Source organism: Poecilia reticulata, chromosome 1 (genome assembly GCF_904066995.2).
Source record: "Poecilia reticulata chromosome 1, P_reticulata-male-v2, whole genome shotgun sequence".
Lineage (NCBI taxonomy): Eukaryota > Metazoa > Chordata > Actinopteri > Cyprinodontiformes > Poeciliidae > Poecilia > Poecilia reticulata.
The window spans coordinates 20,053,313-20,076,845 of NC_088830.1; the positions used below are offsets into that span (position 1 = coordinate 20,053,313).

A 23,533-nucleotide genomic window follows, 5' to 3' on the forward strand; every position below is an offset into this window, starting at 1 on the left:
GCAACAGACAGACATCCTGGATGAAAACATGTTCTTGGCCTCAAATTGGGGCAACGATCCAGTTATCAGCAGGATGACGACCAAAGCACATGAGCAAGATCTCAAAAGGTGGCTTCAAAATCACTGTGTAAACATGGCCAAGCCAGAGTCCAGACTTGAGTCTTACTGAATATTTCTGGAGAGATCTGAAAATGGCTGCACAGACATCTCTCATTCAACCTAATGGAGCTTGAGAAGAACTGCATAAAAGTATTGAATTTTGAGGAAAGAGATTAATTAATTGCAATTTGGAACAAGGTTGTCCCATAAAAAATGTGGAAAAAGTGTTGTGAATACTTTCCGGAGTTTATCCAAGTCTTTAGGGTTAGACAGAGAAGGTTCATCAGCCATTGACTTCAGAGTAGATCAGCTGCTTTTCCACATGAATTTATGAATTTTATATTTTAATAACATGTGAGTTGCTGTTGCATTGAATATTTCAAAGCCTTTTAGAAACGTGTATGATTTTCGCAAAAGAAAGATGTAGTTCACTGACTCAGTTACAACTCAGTCATCCATAGGCAGCAGTAGGGGAGAGAGAGAAAAAGAAGTAAAGGGTTAGAATAAGTGACACATGAATGAATAATGCTGTGAAGCAGTGTGTGTAGCTTTAATTGGATTTGAATGGGCTGTCTCTATGTGGACAAATACTGTCGGGAACACAGAATGCTGCACATTCAGACGTAAATCAGCACATACACAAGAGACTGCAAGCTCTGTGAATCAATAATCTAAGTACTATTTCGAAACATTTTACATAAACTATACATTCCCAGCAGCCCTGACCTGTTGAAACGACTTTTAAATATAAGATACAGAAAAAAATAGTAGCACTTTGATATTAGATATGAATGAATCTCATTCTCTGTTAAAAGGATGCAGATTAGATTGCAAGAAATTGGCAAAAAAAAAACAGGTATGAAGTGGACCAAAAGAAAACAAACAAAAAAAATCAAGGAGGATATCTAACAAGCACAGGACAAAACACTAAATAAAACAAATGGAAACTATGTGGACAACACTTAAAAACACTAAAAGTGTGTAAATTGGGAGAGAAGCAAAGATTAAACCATGGACCTCTCTAAAATATATTACAGCGGTCAACTTTGTTTTGTTGATGCGATTCCCACCAAAGTACTATACAATACCAGCTTTTCTACACACATTTTTTGGCACTGGTTCGGTGACTGTGAACAAGTACAATGGGTAAAAAACATTCCATGAAACCAGAGCCAAGAAATGGGGGAGGAAGCTTTTTTAAAATAGCTGTATAAATAAAAAAGAAGGAACAAATGTTAATCCCCTTCTCCTGGAAGACAAGATATGACAGTTTGTTTAGTTGTTCTTTTCTATCTTGCTGTTAAAATAGGAGCCCCACATCTTATTCTCAACTGATTCTAACAAATCCATTTGTTTTACTTAGGTAGCACCAGTTCACCATAAATGTCATCTAAGGGCAATTTATAAGACAAACATATCCAGTTCATATCCAAATATATGAAATCCAATTCATTCCAGGTTCGGTTTATATCGATCTGTAAATACATACATACATATATATATATATATATATATATATATATATATATATATATATATATATATATATATGTTATTTTATATATTTGTTATTTTTTTATATATGTCGGATATATATTTATTCTTTTGTTTACATATGTATTTTTTATTATGTCGGTTTTGGTCCTCCATATGTGTCTAGTTGTAGAATGAATCCATCCATCCATATATATGGAGAAAGAGAGAGAGTCTCTCTCTGCTCCTCTAGTCTCCCGCTGCTCCTCCGCCTCCCTTTGTTTTGTCCAAGGCTCTGCTTCCCAGTGCTAACTCCAGTGCTCTTTGCCCCCTGCACCGGCGCCGTCCGCTGGACCCGCCTCCAGGGTCCACCTTTGCCTACTGGATCATTTCAGTGGAGATTTCAGACTGTGGCAGGAAGCCGGAGTGCCCGAAGAGAAACCTGCAAACAGGAAACCTGTCAAATCTTTTTACCTTTTGTCCTCTGGTGTCTGATCAATTCTTCTCGTAAATGTAAAGGAAACCGTTGTTGGACATGTCTTTACTGCAGTCGCTGTCTGCAGTGAAGACATGCTCATTGTCTGCCTTCACGGTTCGTTCTCCCTTCATTAAATAACAGTAGACGTCTGTCAGCTTTGGATCCGCACAGATGACGGAGGACATGTCTCCGTCCTACATTCTGCAGGCACATCGATGGTCTGAGTGGCTTTTGTTTGGTGCTTCCTGATCAACCTATGCAGAAAAAACACCAGGACCTTGTTATCAGTCAGGCAGTGTTTTTTCTTCCAAGGTGACCCACAGCCTGAACAACGCCGTTTGCACGCCAAATCCAACCAGTATTCAAGCAGTATAGACATACTGGTTGAAAATAATACTGGTGGAATGGGAATCATGGCGCCGTTGTTCAGGAGCCTGAGGGAAGTGGCTCCACATTTAGAGCAAGAGTCGTTGTTGTACAACTCTCCGCTCAGTCAGAAACCGCCAATCAGAACTAGCAGCAATCAGCTAGCCGCCATGCTATCAGGAAGCTTTCATTCAGTAACTCAGGATTGTTTATTGTAATGGATCCTGTATTTGCCTTTGAATGTTAAGTTTTATACTTGAATCTTTTGGCAATGTGGAGAGGTTTTTATTTTGACTTTTTGCATTATTTAGCCGCTTCAGAGCCTTCATATGTTTTCAATCTGTTAAAGATAGTATTATTGATAGCAGAACAATTTGCACAATGCCTGTTTTGTTTTGTTTTTTGAATTCATGGTTCCTTTTTCCACATAATGTAACCATAGTGCTTATGATTAAAAAAATAATAATTATGTGATCGGTATCGGTGATCGGCCCTCCTGGGTGATCGGTATCGGCAGGAAAAAACCTGATCGGCACATCTCTAGTTATTACCTTTATTTAGTTTCTATTTCCAAGATTCCTGCTCTTTATTCTAACTCAGGGGCTCTGCATTCCCGATTGGACTCACCTGGTTTACCTGTCACTGATCACACCTTCTCTGCATTTCCTGGTTTTCATTGTTCCCTCTTGAGTTCTTCCCTTAAGCCAGCCTAGTTCCATGTTGTGATCTTCTTGTGTCATACATGTGAAGGCCAATACTCTACAAGAACAGAGAAATTATTTATTTTACCCGAGGCTCCAAGAACAAACTTCTCTCGGGTCAGAACATTTCATACTTTAGATTAGAAGAACTCAAGTGCAAACTCCTAGTAAGCCATCTCTACTACTACTATCATCCTCATATTTCTCTGACACCACACAAAAAAAGAGGTTCTTCCCAGAATACACTTCAAGAACAAGTGTGTTTCTGAGATTCCTTTTCTGCAATCTCAGAAACACAGGATAACTTTCTTTTGGAAAGAAGAAACAAAGTGTATTGATGTAATTGGGTAGGAAAGGTTCATTAAGACTTATTCCTCTTATAAAGAATATGTTGTTTTAATGCTAAAGTTTGACAACATACATGCAACATGTTTGTTAAACAGCTGAGTGCATGCTAACTACATGGGCAGAAAGCCTGGCTATTTAACCAGCTAAATATTCATTGAATATCCCAGAGATATTCTATGAAGAGCAGAAAGACAAAAAGGTGAAATAGTCTTTGTGAAGAACATGTTTACTTCAAATGGCAATCAGCCCTGTTGTACCCCACCGGATGGAGTACGGACAATGGATGTTTACTTCAAATGTACAGCAACTACTGAATTTAGACATTGTTTGTCTATCAATAAACACTATACAGCATTGCTTATTTGCTCATGCGTGGAGCTTCTATTCATAATCAGACCCCAATGAACACATTAGTGGGCAACACAAGATTTATTTTTCCTAAGGGTATTTTGGCAGGTAGAGGACCTGGAAATCAAACCCAAGACTTTCCAACTGTTAGACAAACACTCTTGCCAAACAGCATGCCACAGGCAATCCTGGGAACCATTGCAGTATAAGACATATGGGCTACGTTGAAAGCAAGAAAAACAAACTACAAAATACAATTTATATGCTTTCGGCTCCCAAAGCAAGTCATTGCTCAGGACTGAATCTCATACACAACAACGATTAAGAACACTGAAGTCTAAGATGGCAGGGAGAGTGTAGATGAAGCACATTCTACTAACAGGAAACAAGACATGGGTTTTCTATAGGTATTGTTTTAGAAAATTGTGCATTTATTAGGGCTAACATTCTCAAATGTTTTTTCTAAAATGTTTTATAATCCTTGAAATGTGTAATGAGGTGACTGGAGTTTTATCTAGCTGTCTGTAGCAAGGAGAAGGGAGAAGGCCTACCACAGGGTTGTCTGTGGAAAGATGGCTGAAAAATGGCTTCAACAGTTCAGAAAAAAAACAGAGAGAGCTAAGATGTAAATCAGGGGTGTCCAAAGTTGGTCCTCGAGGGCCGGCATCCTGCATGTTTTAGTTCTCTCCCTGGTGGGAGTAACAACCTTTTCAGCGTGTCAATGATCCTCTTAGGCCTCTAACGAGCCATCATTTGATCCAGGTGCGCTAAACCAGGGAGAGACCTAAAACATGCAGGATGCCGGACCGACTTTGGACACCACTGATGTAAATTAAAGGACTGGCACATATTTTGCTAAGAAATACCCCGTCTGTGTTGTTTTGAATGATAAAAGTTCCACAAATAACAAGAACTTACAGATCAAATCCAGTCGAGGGTCAACAAACTCTGAATTGAGCAATCTAAGATTTTTTTTTTTTTTCAAAATACACAATTTAAAAATGTGATTGGATTATGCTTACTCGTAAATAAATAAAAATGAACTTGACATCTCTGTTAGTAATAATGATTGTAGCTATTGGAGACATCGGTCTCTCCTACAGTGTTGGCCTGCAACAGCTACTCTGAGTTTGTTCTGGGCATTTTGTTAAAAAGAACAAAAGAGTGTAGTTATGAACAGCACCACTAAGGAAGATCAGAAGTTTACCTTTTCATTTCCTTTTTATTTCGAAACATGGACATGGTGAGTAAAGTGAAGTATTTATTGTATGTGTGTGGAAGCTTAATAGGTATATATAGATCAACTGTAACATATAGCGACACATACATTTATGCACATACAAACTTTTTTAAACATATGAATTGTTTTGTGAGACATGCATTTGTCTTCTTCTCTTGATGGTTTATTTTATTGTATTTAAAATAAAAATAAACTAAAATGATATGGACTACGATTTGTCTGGAAATAAAGAAAATGTAAAAAAAAAAATTATGCCAGTTAACATTGCCTGAACTTCAACTCTAAATATGATGCAGCTAAGGTGACTCATAGAACTTAATTGCATGAAATGGGCATCTAAGGTCACTTAGAGTTGGTTAAGCATACTAGATATCATGACATAATTAAAATGCAGAAAACTACACACTGCCATTCCTCATTTGAAAGATATTTCACTACGGCATCATGACACAGAGCGACTTTAAAAGTGAGAAACCAGCAGAGGGAGAAATGAAGGATTCAACGTTAATAAAAGACAGAATGGAAAGAAGAACCGAGGTTAAGTAAGATGAAGGTTGGAGGGGGTCTGATGTATGGGAGATGTGTACAGAAAAGTTTAATTTCATGAAAGTGAAGGATCACAGCAGAGCAGAGAGCTGTAGAAATAGGAAGGCACTGTCTGCCCGGATAAAGTTAGTTTATTTGTGTAGAATATTCACATCGCTGTTAAGAATCATGACAAAAAGCTGAAAGTGAAGGATCAAAATTTACAAATACTTAAAATGCATTCACACCATGCATGATTCACAGGAGGTGACAATGAGAGCAAAAGCAAAGATACAAACTCGTACACTCAGTTCTTTGTCTTCTATGATCCTGTTTAGTTGGTTCGATTAGAACTGAGAAGTCCAGGCTGCATTTGAAATTCTAACATCTGCATAATTCGGGAAGGTAAAACTAAATCCATGAAATGAATGTAGGATTCCTCCCAGGTGCATGGGAGCCCACAAGCTTTTCTTAAACTTACATAGTTAAGGATGCTCTTCAAGATAAAGTCATGGATTCTTAAAACACACAAAGCCTCTGTGTTGAAACCCCAAAGTGCATCCTAAGGTATAGCAGAACAGCAGACCTCTATTCCTCCTCCTCTGCCCCAACAGAAGTGAACCAATGTGTGGTCTGGCTCAATAGTTCAGTAGCTCACAGCTATGTCTGAAGTTTAACCTTGGTTTGTTAAATGAGCTCGCATGTTTGTGCTGGCCTACCTCCCACAATGCATACATCTGGTGAAGTGAAAATTCAAACTTGCCCTGAGGTTTGAATTTGTTTGTCTGCTTATGCGTCAGCCCGCAGCACACAACCATTCTGTCCAGTGTTTTCCTCAATAACCTATGATCAGCTCAAAACACTCCTGACCCTGAAGACAAGAAAGCAGCTGAAGTTGGATCATTTTTACCCAAGTGTCTTATTGTATGTATTATTATCATTATTACTATTATTATTATTATTATTGCTGCTGCTATGTCTCAAACACTTCTAAGCTTCATTTCATATGCAATGTTTAAATCAACATGACCAAAAAATAATTAGGGGATATATAGTTTGTAGATGTAAATCTAAAATTATCTCTGATTGTTTTGATCTGTAGCATGATGAACAGGAAATGTAAATAATTATTCTGGATATGATATGCAATGTTTTTTTGATGGAATTGCCCAACAAAGAGGTTATCCAATTAGCACAAAGCTAAGTGCTAAAACACTTAAAATCTATATGTAGAGTGAACCTTGAAATATTGTATCAAAATTTGAATATATTAAGTGAAAGCCTGAATATATGAAATGTATCTTGAATACATTGAGCAAAAGTCTGAATATATTAAATGACAATCTGAATTTATTAAATGAATTTTTAATATATTGCACAAAAATCTGAATATATGGAGTGATAGTTGAACCAGGTGGGCATGGCATCAATAATTTATGGGTAATATAGTGGATTATCATAACTGTCAGCCTGTGTAAAAGAAATGTTGCTGGTGTTTCAGATGTTAAGTCGCCTGTCTCGATTACAGGTGCACTTTTCTGGAATGTTAATTTACAGAATATGTAAGAGTGAATGAAAAAAGTCGCTTTTCCACTGGCAAGCCGTGCACCAAGCAGTTAACATGTGGTTCAGTTTGACCCCAGGTAGTGAGCTTCTCCATTGTGTGGTCTAGGGGTGGGACGTGTGTATTCTACAGCTGTGGTCAACTCTGTTGATGTTTTCAGCAACATTCAACAATAGAAAATGTCGAGATACCGATTCTGATATTACTGATATTTCATTTTATCTTATAGAAATTCACTGCTTACAGGTCTTCTAAATCCCACTCTGCTAAATCATTCAGCTCCAAAACTTAACGCGTTTATTAGAGACGCTGCTTGTGAAAGCTCATAATTATGACTCTGCACAGAGCAGCTCTCAGATAGAAGATGGCATGTCTGTGGTTCTTAGCTAAACCGTAACGTTTAGTTATGAATGGTTTGTATTATTCTCCATGTGCATGAGTGGGTCCTCTCAGGGTACTCTGGCTTCCTCCCACAGTCCAAAAACAAGGTCTTCCTAAATTCTCCTAAGTTGCTAGAATGTGCATGCTTTATTGTTTGTCTTATTGGTCTCTGTTTTGACCTGTCTTCGGTGTACCCTGCCTCTCGCCTGTGGTTTGTGCAAAGTTTGTACTGAATGTTTCAATCCAATTCAGGTTTATTTGTAAGGACTCTCTTGAAATTGAAATGCTATATCTCAAGGGGTTATCCTCTAATTAAATAAAAATTAATAATCCCAATGGAAAATAAAATTATTTTGAAGCTCATATTCATTTATCTTTAAAGTGTTGCTGTAGATGCTGATAGCTGTAGGAAGAAAGGATCTCATGTAGCAGTCCGTTTTACAGCGACTCTGAAGAAGCATCTGCCTGAAGAAATTGTTGTTGCATAACAATCTCATGAAGATGATGCTTGAGATTGTCCGTAATTGTATTGCCTTTGTGAAGGCAAGAGATGATAAAAGATTGTTATCTCTTGATGTTCCAGAGTAGTCCCTATAACAGAATCAACCTTCTTTATCAGGTTCTTTTCAGACCCTTTTCTGACCCTGGTTCTGATGCTGCTACCCCAACAGATGATTGGAGAAGAGATTGCACCATCTACAACAGACTTCTAGAAGATATGCAGCATGTTGCAGACGAGGCTGGTTTTTATCCTCCTCCACCACTTATCTAACTCCTCCCATGATAGAAATACTGTTTGACTTAATCTTGTTTCTCTTAAAATCTCAAAATATCTCCTTTGTTTTGTTCACATTCAAAATAAGATTATTGCTGTGCACACCATGTCACAAAGCCGTCTACCATCTCTGTACTCAGCTTCTTGACATCTTTTTTTTGGTCATCTACTGAATGATAACTTGTGTAGGTCAAGAAACATTTCGATACATGTCATGCAGACAGCGGTATTACTAGTTTCACAGTTAAACTGTTAGGCATTCAAGCTGATGGGACTATTTGACAACCTGGCAAAAAAATGTATAAATGTACAGAAGGACAGAAATTGAGACAAAGAAAGGGCAAAGAGACACCAGCATGCATATGCACTGGCAGACAGATGGACATGCAGTTTGAGCAGATTGACAGAATGACAGATGGAGCTTTTATTAGGAAATGCAAGCTTTAATAGACTATTCGACTGGCAGAGAGACACACCAACAGGAAGAAATTCTACTGGGATTCTCTAAATGGGCAGCAGAAAAGAACAGCTTTGACATTCTGATACAGAAATGGGGCTTAGATGCCTGGGGCCAGGTGAGGAGAGGACATTGCATCTCTGAAGACCATCGACACAGAGAAGGACTCAACTTTAAAGTGTGTATGCAGATGTGTGCATTTGCCCAGACGCCTGTGTGTTTATGTGGGTGTTTGTGCCTGTGTTTACGTATCTGAGCATGTCCAACACTACTCTGGCCATTACTGGAGTACTGGATGAAAATAGAGAACATGCTGCCAAAACAAGGTGCTAAAAGTCTAAAAGTACAAATGCCAAAGGATTTGTACAGTCATGCATCGACAGCATGAACATAACATGTGCACAAATGCGTGCGTATGCACACAGACGGAGAGAAACACGTGGGACACAAGGACACAAAAAGGGCATCTGTTCCACTATTTATGGTTTTATAGCAGAATTTTCTCAGTACATGTGGTGAATTATGACAAGAGAAACAACTAACCTTATTGTGATACTCTAAAAATGCCACCTTGGCCTCTCAGAAGCCTTTTACAAGTGACAAATTGCATTCATTTTGTTGATCAAAGACACACAGGAGTGCACTATGAAATAAAAAGGTAAGCAATAAGAGGGGCTTTTGGAAGTACAATGTATTTTTTGAAGTTTTTTTATTTGAAGAGCATAGTTTTGAGGTCTGCTGCTATTAAGTAAAAACATAAACATCCATTTGAAGGCTTAATAGGGAGCAGAGGATGTACTGCTTTGTAGTATGGGTGTGTGTGTGTGCGTGCGTGTGTGTGTGTGTGTGTATACAACGTCCCCCACAGGCCCTTAAGTGGTGTGTATTTATAGAGCATGTGTCTCTCTCAAGCCCAAAGGCTGGTTATATGAGCCCCTTCTAATGGCTTGGAGCATAAGAAACATCTACAGTCATGTTCTCACAAAACAGACACACAGTCATGTACACACTCCTGAGTGCACAATCATGAGTACCGGATCAGGCAGTTAGAAATGCGGTTGTCCTGTCTGGTTTTGCATGAACTCAGGCCTCATTGGGTACAGGTCTGACCCTTTTTGTGTGTAAAAAGCATGGAGAGAGTTAAATCCATGCTTTAAAGTAGGACAATAAATTTAATCTACAATTTAGTCATTTTTACCTTTGCTACAAGTGGCAACATTTGAGTTGTTTCAGATAGGAGGAAAGCCTGAAAACTACATCACCCTTTCAAAACTGTTGAATTTTCTGGGTATGACATCTTACAACTACTGACTTTCATGTACTTTATTGAGATCCATTTCCTCCTGCATGGCATCAAGTCCTTTACAGTCCAACATGTTTTTTTTACGCATTACTCTGTATTTTGCAAATTTTTCAACTCTTACAAGCTCATCTGTCTGCTGACAAAATCATTTCCACAGCACCATGCTACTACCACCATATCTCAAACACAGGACATAATGCTTCTCAGCAACTTGTTGGTTATATTCACATAAAAAAATTTTAAAAAACCCAGAACATTATCCTGGATTTCTTTGTCAACATCGGAGCAGAGTGATGATCTTTTGTCACAAGGGTCCACAAAGTTGCACAAAAACTTTGTAGAATTTCTGCCTGTTGGGTGACCAAATGTGCATGTTGAAACCACTACACTTCGGGCGTGGGAGGAGTTTGGAGAGGCCATGGAGACAGACTTCCTTACGGCTTCGAGGCGATTCTGGTCCACCATCCGGCGTCTCAGGAGGGGGAAGCAGTGCAGCACCAACACTGTTTATAGTGGGGATGGTGCGCTGCTGACCTCAACTCTGGACGTTGTGGGCCGGTGGGCGGAATACTTCGAAGACCTCCTCAATCCCACCAACATGCCTTCTGTTGAGGAAGCTGAGCATGGGGACTCTGGGCTGGGCTCTCCAATCTCTGGGGACGAGGTCGCTGAGGTGGTCAAAAAGCTCCTCGGTGGCAGGGCCCCGGGGTGGATGAGATCCGCCCGGAGTTCCTTAAGGCTCTGGATGTTGCGGGGTTGTGTTGGCTAACGAGACTCTGCAATATCGCATGGACATCGGGGGCAGCTCCCCTGGACTGGCAGACTGGGGTGGTGGTCCCCCTGTTTAAAAAGGGGGACCGGAGGGTGTGCTCCAATTACAGGGGGATCACACTCTTAAGCCTCCCTGGTAAGGTCTATTCAGGGGTCCTGGAGAGGAGGGTCCGTCGGATAGTCGAACCTCGGATTCAGGAAGAGCAGTGTGGTTTTCGTCCTGGTCGTGGAACACTGGACCAGCTCTACACCCTCAGCAGGGTCCTGGAGGGTGCATGGGAGTTCGCCCAACCAGTCTACATGTGTTTTGTGGACTTGGAGAAGGCGTTCGACCGTGTCCCTCGGGGGCCCTGTGGGGGGTACTCCGGGAGTATGGGGTACCGGGCCCTTTGATACGGGCTGTCAGGTCCCTGTATGACCGGTGTCAGAGTCTGGTCCGCATTGCCGGCAGTAAGTCGGGCTCGTTTCCGGTGAGAGTTGGACTCCGCCAAGGCTGCCCTTTGTCACCGATTCTGTTCATTACTTTTATGGACAGAATTTCTAGGCGCAGCCGAGGTGTTGAGGGGATCCGTTTTGGTGGCCTTAGGATCACATCTCTGCTTTTTGCGGATGATGTGGTCCTGTTGGCTTCATCGGAACGTGATCTGCAGCTCTCACTGGAGCGGTTCGCAGCCGAGTGTGAAGCGGCCGGGATGAGGCTCAGTGCCTCCAAATCCGAGGCCATGGTCTTGAGCCAGAAAAGGGTAGAGTGCCTTCTCCGGGTCAGGGGGGTCGTCCTGCCTCAAGTGGAGGAGTTTAAGTATCTGGGGATCTTGTTCACGAATGAGGGAAGAAGGGAGCGGGAGATCGACAGGCGGATTGGGGCAGCGTCTACTGTGAAGCGGGCGCTGTACCGGTCCGTCGTGGTGAAGAGAGAGCTGAGCCAAAAAGCGAAGCTCTCGATTTACCGGTCGATCTACGTTCCCACCCTCATCTATGGTCATGAGCTTTGGGTCATGACCGAAAGAACGAGATCACGGGTACAAGCGGCCGAAATGGGTTTCCTCCGCAGGGTGGCTGGGCTCTCCCTTAGAGATAGGGTGAGAAGCTCGGTCATCCGGGAGGGACTCAGAGTAGAGCCGCTGCTCCTCCACGTCGAGAGGAGCCAGTTGAGGTGGCTCGGGCATCTGGTAAGGATGCCTCCTGGACGCCTCCCTGGTGAGGTGTTCCGGGCACGTCCCACCGGGAGGAGGCCTCGGGGAAGACCCAGGACACGCTGGAGGGACTATGTCTCTCGGCTGGCCTGGGAACGCCTTGGGATTCCCCCGGAGGAGCTGGAAGAAGTGGCTGGGGAGAGGGAAGTCTGGGCCTCCCTTCTGAAGCTGCTGCCCCTGCGACCAGACCTCGGATAAGCGGAAGAAAATGGATGGATGGATGGAAACCACTACAAACTACATTTCTTTTAGAATGATGTTTGCTTTAAGGTACAGTTAATTTCAGCACACCCACCCGCTGCTCTTGGCGGCTCGCCCTCGATGCGCAGCAGGTTGCTCTGGTGACTCCAGGCAGCAACTCTCTGACTTTGTGAGATGGACGATATGCAACGACAATAGCAGGGATAGACTGTCAGATTCTCAGAATGCAGCTTGAACTATGTTTCCAGATGTCAGATGGTGTTTTTATGCAAATGTAAAGTTGCTAGATTAGAAACTTCAACATGCAAAAAGCCCAACTTTGAACATGCCGCACATTGTTCCGGTAGCTTTTGCCAGGGTTTGCGGTACTTCTGTGGGAAATTAGTTACACATTGTTTATGCAATTTAAACTATCTGACATTCTCCACCCAGTTTCTAATCCTTCATCTTAGAAACATTTGTTTTGTCTCATGACTGCGGCTGGTCGACCTGAAACATGAAAAGTCATAACAAAGAACAAGTCGTAACAAGTGTAAAAATCAACTAGCTGGTGCAACCTCTATTACAGTGGTCCCCAAATAACAGCCCGCGGGCCGGATTCAGCCCGCCTCCACATTTGGTCCGGCCCCCTCAATACCAGAGAGCATTCAGATTTTTTTCATATATTGTATTTTCCGGTTTATATGTGGATTTTTCTTCAACCACCAGAGGGCTCTTTAGCAGGAAGTGTGTCCTGTAAACTGTGGGTGTTTCGTTTTGCATGGCGCATTGCTGCGGTTGTTTGCTAGCGGTAGAGCAGATGAACACAGGTGTTTGTTATGAACGCCGCGTTCCAGGTCGAATTCTTCGAAGCAATGCCTGTAAGTAGCAGCTTATACTTCAAAACGAGCCTTTATGTTAAGATATGCGGAATTCATATGTTAAAGTTACTTTCCCTCAATGGAATATACTCAATGGAATATATACTAGTCAGTCCCAGTGACCGTTTCACTAAGGGTTTTTGCCCATGTGCTTTCTGGGTAAAAATCAATCGAGAAACGCGCACACCTTTTCATTTTTTTTAAAGGTTAGATTTGTGTAGTGGATAAATTAAAATGGTAAAGTCATTAGATGCTTGCAACCTGATATGTTGATCTTTGCAACTTCTCAAGAGATACCATTGGGATATTGTTTATATAACCAAACTTTAATCTTCTTCACAACTTTATTCCTGGTCGGTCTGGTTTATTCCTTAGTTTTTATGACACCGTTTGCTCCCTATTGTTCTCAAACAAATTTCTGACGGTTTCACAGAACAGCTGCATTTATATTGAAAATAAATTACACACAGTCATTAATTTGGTGACATCAGAAAGGAATTAGTTGCACTACTTAATGGCACCAGAGAACATTCTTTTCCAATCTTTCGATACTCTTAAAACAAATCTTCACAACTGCATGCTACTTTGAATTTGTGCATGTCAAAAAGTCCTCATAAAATGAAGTTTCCGATGGCAGCATAACAGAATGCAAAAGGTTTTGAAGGGGATGAAGAAAATCTGTGGAGTTCAGATCAAAAACCAGTACTAGCATTTTGTCGCTCCTTTTCAGCCATCTCTCTGTAATCCATAGCCTGTACAAAACAGGTCTTGTTGGTTTCTCTTGTCCTTTAGCTGAACTGGGGTTATTTACGGTAAATTAAAAAAGAAAAGGGCCATATGGCTTTGTTTGGGTCTGTACGCAAGCCACCCAGTGCATGTGCATTTGAGCTTTCAGTGCTGGCCAGGCAGCACTGAAACAGCAGCAATTTAACTGATGCTTTCACCATATGGTTTGACTGATAGCATTAGAGAACCTGCGCTGAACCTGAAAAAGAGGCAAGCGAGAGAAAGACGGGGGTAGTTTGGACTTGAGCTGGAGGGCAGGATTTGCAGTGGAGCCCCATTATGGTATGCTGGTATGCAAATCACTACACACACAAAGAGACAATGTGTGTGTGCAAGTCTGAATGTCAACAAACCTAGTTTAAAAGCTACATAATGTCCACAGAATTGTACATCGTCAGGGTGAATGCAGAGAAAGACTTGCAAGCTTGTGGGGAAGGTGTGTGGACATGCATGTGTGTGCGTGTGCGCGCATATTTACACAGGTATAAGTGCAGCCTTATCCGGTATCCTTGTTTCAGCAATCTAGGTGATTTATGCCTTGAATACTGCAGTGTTTTGGGTGGGATCTCAGGGAATTCACTGCCATATGTCCCAATTTTCTTCCCTCTCTCTCTACACACACACACACTTTAAACATACTATGCATACCTATAAACACACTATCAAGACTTTTACACATGTACGGAATTCTACACATCCACACACCATAAATAAGTGGGCAAGGTCAAAAGAAGACTATGTGTTTGCTTCAAAGTGTAAAGTAGATTGAACAAAGGGCATAATGCAGGCATTCTGAATTTTCCGCTCTAATTAGGTCATCTTTGGCCTTTGATTCGGGTCAACAAACAAGTTGGAGGACAAAGGCGAAAAAGGACAAGATGCAAGATGATTTATTAGCATTAAACTGACTGATAATAAACATGTGGTTTAGGGTATGGTTAATCTTTTGGAAATTATTTTATTATTATTATTGCTGCAGATATGAATCACTCATGGGTGCCAATCACCAATACCGATCACACAAATTGGCCGTTAATTTTCTGGTTTACCTATAAATTATAAAAAAGATGCACTTGAATTTATGTATGTCAAAAATGAAAAAAAGTTGCAGATGGTAACGCAACCAGATGAAAAAGTTTCAAAGGAGATGAAGAAAATCTGTCGAGTTCATGCCAAATTGCTGATTAAAAATCTAATGCAGTACTTCTCGAATAGGGTAATATGTCAGGGGGACAAGAGGCAGGAGGACTTATTAATTAGAGATGTGCCGATCGATCGGCATGATCTGAAAGCACACAGGGCCCGTGATCTCAGCAGATTGATTTATCTGATACAAAAGAACAAAATAATCCATGATAATTGCATCATTGTTTCCACAAACCTGTTTTGTACAAATGTTACTGATGGTACAGGAAATATTCATTTCAAAAAGTGCTGGTGACCGTCATGGCGTTTATCCTCAAAAACTATAAATGAATGATAGGTGTAAAGTACATTAGCTTATAAAATATTTTACGTGTTTGATAATTTTTTCTTACATTTTTGACAGTTATCTGGCATGGATGACAGGTACGACACTGAAACAAAAGGTTCTATACATCTGCAGCATTATTTAAGCTGTGAGTCATGAAACACACCGCTAGTGCAAAGCTGTGATGTTTTAACATAGAAGATTGAATTAATAATAAAATATCCTAGAAGCAGGACTTACATACTACTGTGCCTGTGTGAAGTCAGCCAAAAAGGAACTTCCCACTCATACAGTAAAGCAGTTTTGTGTGTCAGAGATGGATTAGCACCCAAACCGGTGATTAATCTTGTTCCCCATTCTAGAAGACATAACCCGATGGCAAAAGTCCTTGAGAGAAAGGTAGAGACAAAGAAATCTGACTTCCAACTCCATTACCGAAAGCCTAACAGTGATATTCTCACTAAATTCTGAGAGCTGTTGTCTTCTGTGTTTTGTCTTTTTCTACCCTCTGTTTTCCTCTTTTCAGCTCCTGAACTCAAACAAAAAAAAACTGACACACTCAGAGTGCAAGCTACGGCTGACAGTAAAGCATTTAGATAAAAGGCGGGTGACTGGGAGACGGGGAAAAAAACTGAAAGACTGAGGGAAAAAACTAGAAGGGATTGAACTCAAAAGGAAAAGACACAAAGAACAGTTAGTGGAAGAAAGAAGGGGAAACTCTCACAATTAGTTCCCATCATCTAATGTATTGCAATCTTTCGCTCAGTTACTTTTGCTCCTCCCCACTTCTGTCCTTTTCTTCTTCCCCTCTGAAGTCAGAAATCTCCAAGGAAGGCTGCTCAGAAGACTTGAATTATTTACCACCGCCACCCTGGCTGCATCGCTTCGTCATTAATTTACCATATTTGCATGAGCAGTTGGACAGAGTTGCTGCAGCCACAGCAAGCACACTAGCAGCAAATCTTATTCATTAACATATATTAGATTATTACAATTCCCTGCAGAGTTAGGGCACTTGAAGTGAACCACTAATGAGCCCCAATCTGACCTATATATCTAAATTATAAATGTGCTCATAGTATCTGTTTTTGGTGTTGTAATGAATCTGCCTGGTATGTTATGACACACCACTACATGGATAACTATCTCTTTTTCATTTATCTTACAAATAAATGACACGACTTTCATTCAATTTTACCAAGCTATTATTAGGTCGGTTTTATTTCTCATGCAACAATTTAGAAAAATACTTCAAATGTGCTAAAGATTTTGATAGGCCGTGCCTGATGCTCATCTGTTCATGCGCAGAAGACGAAGGACCTGGTAATTGCTGAAAGGAGGAGAAAATGAAAAGGTTATGCGTGTTTAAAAGTGCGGTTTCCACAGCTTCAAGTCTTACTTGCCCGCTAAATAAAGCTTGAATTACATTGATTTTGCATCACCAGCAAAGCACTTTGGAATTTATTAAGATGCTCACGTCAAATGCATACATTTATGATGAAAGGACGTATTAAAAACTTGATGGAAAGCCTTTAATAATACAATAGTGTAATTAAGCAATAATTTTCAAAGCCAGAAGGGTCCTGTGTGAAATGTCAAAAGACCTTAATTTATTAATCAATAACAGAGTGAATTTCATTGCAGAGTGCTAAAAAATCCATGACTTAGCCATGTATTCATGGAGGCAGACTGGGGAGACTGAGCCTGATTCTTAAAGAGATTTTAAAGAAATGCATCCTAAAGACAGGAAATGGCCCGTGGGTGTTTGGCAGGATTGGCATGTTTCTTTTGACTGACACCACATTAAAAGTATTTTTACTCCTGATTTTCAAAATTTACACAAATGAAATCCCTTTCAAGATTAAAGTACCGTGCTGCATTATTTATCTTATCACCTTAAAAGTACTACAGTGAATATTGGTCAGGTCAGTTCAGTCAACGTTCAGTTGTGGAGAAACACACTCATTAAGGCCATAGTGCTTGCATATATGCTGAATTGTATAGTTCATACTGCCTTGCTAAAGTATTCCCATCCTAATATGGTAAACCATCCTAAGGTTGTGCATGGAGTTTATCAGTAAAAACAGTTCATTGGGGGGTGAGTTTCACTTTCAGGTTACTTTTTCACATGCAAACAGAACTTTCATTTTGTTTAGAGTAGCAGGTGCTACCTGTAACACTGATTTCGGAAGTATTTTATATGAGGGTCTCGTAAAATAAACTTACACAGCATATTGAAACGTTAAGCTGGTTTTACAAGTAATAACTGGGGGTAGTTGGTTGCTCTTACTTCCTTAGTGGTAATTCTGACTTCAGAGGGCATTACATTTTATTTTCCTGTAGAATTTCCCGGTTCCATCTACAAATGTAACGCACCATTTGCTTTTAACAACATGAAAGGTCTACAAAAACATTCACATTCATCTAGGCAGACAGGCCTGGGAAGCAAGAAAATCATTAAACAGAGGGGCACCCTAGAGGCCCATCATAATTTTGGAACCTGTAGAGATCCACAACTCAGGTAAGAGATTCTGTTAAAACGACACTATTGGTTGTGCAGGCCCACAATCTGGCTTTAACAGCAGTGATGGAGAAATTAAAGAGTCACAAGCCAAGCACAGGTCACAGCTTACCTATAGAAGAATGTAGGCTGGTTAGATGCTCATGTACATGGCAAACACTATTTATAGTGGAAGAAAAAGAAAATGCTCATCAAATTAAACAAACTATGGTCACCACGAAACAGAAATCATGCAGTGGGGCCACTTTTCATTAGCAGGATATTCCAGCTGGATGATGATAATCATACATGTGAAATGTTGAGACAAAGCATATTTGTGTTTTAGTTTGACCTAGTCAAAGCCCTAAATCTATTTTCAAAAGCATGACAGAACTTGAAAATGAATGTTTTCAATCAACGTTTAATTCATACTGGTGGCTCAACAAAGTTCTGACTCATGGATGTTTACTAGAAATGCAAACTACACTTTTCAGACTTTTACTTGAAATTAATAAAACAAAAACATGTGCCCTTTCCCTTCAAATTCACATGCGTGTACCATTTTGTTTGTTCTGTGACTTGAAACCCCTGCAGTAAAGCACACTGAAGATTGTAGTTGCTGCAATCTGAAATCAAGAAAGTTCCAGATCATCTCTGTATACTTCAATAATGTTTTCTGGTTACCACAGTCCATAAAACATGCATCTAGATATACTTCTTCATTTACTTTAGGTGTGTAAATAATCATTTGTATTTTTTTCCGTGTTGGGTCTGTGACAAATTGTCCTGACCAGTATCAGCTGCAGTGGGCTTCCAACCAGCATGTGGGTCTAAGTGGGACACAGCTCATATAGAAAATAAGTGTGTTGTATTTTTAAAATGGCCTGAATTTTAAAGGCACACTGCTTAAAATGCAGTGGATTTACCTCACTGTAATCTAAAGCAACAGCAATCTAAAAAATGTCATATGAACTGTATATTTGGAATACAATCCTTCAATGTATTCCTTATCAATAGCCTATCAGTGCTTCTCCATGTCCATAAAATAGTTTTTCTCTCTCTTCATGTGCCTGGTCTCATGATAGTTCCCTTTCATTTGCCACTGCTAATTAATTCATTGTATCACTGTCTAAAGTAGACATAATAAATTGCCAGAGAGAATTTACTGAAATACAACCCACTCAACTGCCTAAGGCTTTCCAAGACAGCAGTCAATACAGCTGAGTGAGTGTGTGTGTGTCACAGAGGTGAAAATCTCCATTTATTCCAGAAAATAGCTGTTTTAACTGGTGATAAAATGCCAAATGCATTAATGTGGACAGCACATTTGTAAAAACAGGATATACTGCACAGATTAAAACAAATCTTACAAAAAAATAAAGCTAAATCCATCCTGTCACATGAATATGACGTACAGTACACTGTGTTACATGAGCGGCTTCTTGGTGTTTAAGTAATACAGTCTGCTTGCTGACTTATGTGTGTATATGTGTGGGCATAGATATCACAACAGCAGGCAGAGAGGTGTTGATCACTTATTTGGCATTTTGACAGTGATAAAGGACATTTGTTGCCCTTGGCAATACCGAAAAACACACAAATATACATGCATGCATCATTTTGGCAGTCAGAGCTTTATAAAACACATTTATAAATCCAAAAAGCATCTCCATTTGCCCATATCTCTGACATGATTCCAGGGCATGTGCAGTAATTTGACAGGAAGCAGCTGAAGTATGGACCGTTGATCCATCAGCAACGTTTCAGCAGATTTAGATTTTATGAACCACAGCGCTGTATCTTTTCACATTAGCCCAATCTGAACACATCTTTTGTTTAACAGACATATCAACATGCACAAAGACACTTCGGCACATTGCACCAGGCAGAGTTATTACATCCTGAGGCCAAAAAGCAATTAAACAGAAGAAGATGCCTCATAGATCACAATTTCAGCAGAAGAGGTACGGAAGAAGCCAAACAGCATCACCACTAGGGGTGGGAAATAAGATGCGTTTGTTAACATACTTGGTATTACAATAATAAAAAAAATATTCTATATTCAAAACCTTGGATTACTTTTCAGCTGAGGGTAAGTTATGCCAATTTTATCCATCACTCCCACACAGAGCCAGCCCAATGCATAAGTGAACTAAGCTGCTCTTTAGCAGGGACACGAGGGACATTTTGCAAAGGCTTAAATTTTAACATAATGTTAACATTAAATGTTTACATTATTGAGAAGGAATATTAGTAAAATGTATTTGAAATGTTCAGCATAGATAGGGTAGACGCTTTTAAATTGGTAAAAAATTAAACTTAATTTTGCATAATAGCCACCCTCACCCTTTATGTAATTGTATTTTTCTTAAAAATGTTTTAAAATTGTGTTTAAATACAATGATACCAAAGTATGTTCACTCAGACTTATATATATATAAAACATTTTTTTTTCTTTTCTTCAGAATCTTAAAAAATGTCAGAGCTTCTTTATCCATCAACTCATCAAACTACAATGCATTCAGCTCAAATTGTTTACAGTCCTCCGAAATTACTGGTTTTCTCCCTCTGAATATTGCAGCACCAGTTCAGAAACCACAATGATTCCTCTCATGCTTAATGTTTTAGACATTGTGCATTCAAATGGTGGGTTTGGCAAGTTATGACAATTCAGGCCAAGACTAGGGTCAAAAGGAATTAAGAAAATGTGAATTTTACTTGTTTCTTACAAAAAAGTGGAAAACAAGTTTTTAAACTATTAGGTTGACATTTGTGTATTTTAACTGAACAACATACTTTACTGTGGCTCTATTGTTTAAATCTGAGAAGAAGCTTTTTTTTTCTTTGTCATTTGAAATTGTTTGCTATCCAGCTAGCTTTCAATCATCATGGGGGATGAGATGCATTCAGTCAAATGCCCAAATCCATAAAACAATCTGTGCTTATCTTTAATTTTGTGTATTCTAAACTTCCACATGTTGAGTGTTCTTGATTATACGAAAGGCTATAATTATTCACTCATAATGTGGTAAGAACCGTTCATTAAAAGTGATGTTTGATTAAACTTTATTTCTGTATTTATGTCATCCTTTCCTGTATTTCTTTGGACGTTTTTTTTTACAGTCGGTGTGGTCCCTTATCCGACTCCCCTGCTAATTCTGATCCAAGATGAACCTTTATCCGATTGGATCTCTCTTGCTCCCAAGGGCAGGGTCTGGAAATAGGCTTATGTTCTGATTGGATCGTTAGCCCCTGAGGGAAGGTATAAGCGAGGTCAAAAAAGAAAACTGTGCTGTCTTTTGGCTGGGCCACACAGGGGGCCTTGCCTTCATACACACACAGTCACACAGACAGCAAACACATCAAATCTTTGCAAAGATGATAGTGAAGTATGATGGCACCATAGAGGGCAAAGCAGAGACATAAGAATGGTGTAGTCTGGATAAGAGTAACCACTGGGGTTTCTGAAGATCAATCTGCAGTTTTCTGGTGCTTGGAGTCTCTGTGTGTGATGAGGGCCTGACTCCAATATATGATGTGTACATAAGTATCTAAAATATTGAAGGGTCTCTCTTTAATGTAATAAGAAAGTAAAGGCAAGTGGAAATATACACCACCAGTCACAAACTAGAAAGCTCTGACAACCCATTGCTTCAATGTCTTTCCACCTTACTGTCACTCTCATGTTTCACTGATAAATCCTAATTTAAATGTAGGATTTATAGGAGCTGGCAAGTTTACTTTGTAAAAGTGCAAAGATAATTTTTTATTATTATTAGTCATCTATTTATGCAGAGAAATCTCTTGAGACTTGCCGTCTCATTTATTTGAGACCTGCTAAATCTTATCTTCATGGTTTAATTGTTGTGTTACCACAGCTACAATCTGATGCTATGAGTTTAATTTTTGTGTCTGACTTGTTCACAAATACATCTCAGCAAATAATAACCAATTATCACTAATTGCTTTTAAGCTTGGCCAATTAAACGTGGCTCTCTCTCCCAGATTCCAACAAATCTGTTTTAAGGTGCTGTGGTGGGGATGTTCTTAACGGGAAGAACGACCCCTACATCATATTCTGCTTATGGCCCCATATAACCTTGGGTCATTTAATTACAAATGGAAATAACACCTGTAATGCAAGAATACACATAGAACCAAGCATGTGGCAGAACACATACTGAGCTAGCATGTTTCAGACATAAATGGAGACCCCCCACTCCCCCCACACATAATTATTTGTTCACAGAAATAAGTGCGCTCATATCAGGCTTACTGAGTGCTCAACACAAACCACTAAAAGTGCGGCTATATGTTGAATTATATTTTCAGGACATTTTGAAAATATCCTGCAGGCTGAGCAAACGGTGATGCTTTTATTTTTGACATCAGCCATATTCCCTGGAAATTAGTCCTTGTAGAGAGTTCATACAAAAGCCGGTACAAGTGAACCTGCTCTGCAAAAACACCTTCCAAATCGTCCAGTTTGAGTGAACGGTCTGTGCTGAAGTATATAACTTCAGAAGTGCATTACCAGACACTGCAGCACACGAAGCCAATGCGCAGAGCGTGGAAAATAGGACAAGCACGCGCCCTGGCCTAACCCTAATTAAAATAAATAAACAAGCGACGCTTAGCCTGGCTGGGGTGCAAGTAACACCAGGCACCCCCTCACCCATGCTTAGAATACGCTGTGGGGAACCCTGAACTAACTAAAAGGCTATCAAAGCAAAGATAAGAGGTTGGTTCATGTCAATATAAATCCTTGTAGAATTTTACTCCTACAAGGATGCTACTTCACCAGATGCTACTTCACCACTGTCATTTCATTTTAAACATGTCGCTTATTTATTATTTCTAGAAGCATAAAAGGCCTGTGATAACATACTGCCAGGTGGTTAAATTTTAATGTTGGAGGACAAATTTAAACCAGCTATGATCCTGCAAATTTGCATATAAGTTTTCATTTCTATGCTCTTCTAGCAGGCATATGAGGGCATGTCTGCGCAGCCAATAAAGATGTAATAGTTTGAAAGGCGATATGGAACTATGGGTTGTTATAACAGGGTAAGCCATAATGATTAGATCTGCTAGAGAAGATGGGCAAACAGAAGAAAGGTTTAAAAACCTGGCAGATGAAAGCAACAGCATGAGAGGAAGGATAACAGAGAAATAAAGTCAATAAAATGAAAAGACTATTGCAGGAGATAGATTTATGAAATGTTCAAATTTACAATAGTTATAAAATCCACCATGATGAAGAAAAGCCATTATGTTTGAGAACAAATTGAAACAGAATTTAAAGCCGAGACCTGAAACAAAGCATATGTGACTAGGCATGACAAAACCAGGAGACATCTACCCAGGGGCGTTTTGAGTTATTTACAGATTCTGAAAGTGTGTATTCTAAGCTTTCTAATGATGTCAAACACAGAGAAATAAAAAATATGTATAAGATATGGCCATTTGAATGTTGGCACACTGTCCTGGCGCATCACATATAATCTGACGTGATAGATTTAACACCTTAAGATCTTTTTTTGGGGATCCTTTTCACCTGACCGGTAAAATATGGGTGTCGAATTGTTGAAAGCAGAGGACAGTTCATCCCACAATAATTGGCTGCTTCACTGTCATTAAAAAGGTCCACAACAGTCAACTGCTGATGCCTCAGAGATAATTAGAGGCACTAA

The 23,533-nt window shown here is 39.8% G+C and overlaps 1 long non-coding RNA gene across 1 annotated transcript in view; it reads right to left on the reverse strand.

Moving 5' to 3' along the window:
* Positions 1 to 381: 381 nt before the first annotated feature.
* LOC145552024 (uncharacterized) overlaps positions 382 to 23,533 on the reverse strand; it is a 32,311-nt gene continuing 9,159 nt past the window's right edge. The window contains exons 2-3 of the long non-coding RNA XR_014087961.1: positions 3,044 to 3,175; positions 382 to 2,014 (exon numbers count right to left, since the gene is read on the reverse strand). This is a non-coding gene — a long non-coding RNA (uncharacterized LOC145552024). The remainder of the gene's footprint in view (positions 2,015 to 3,043; positions 3,176 to 23,533) is intronic.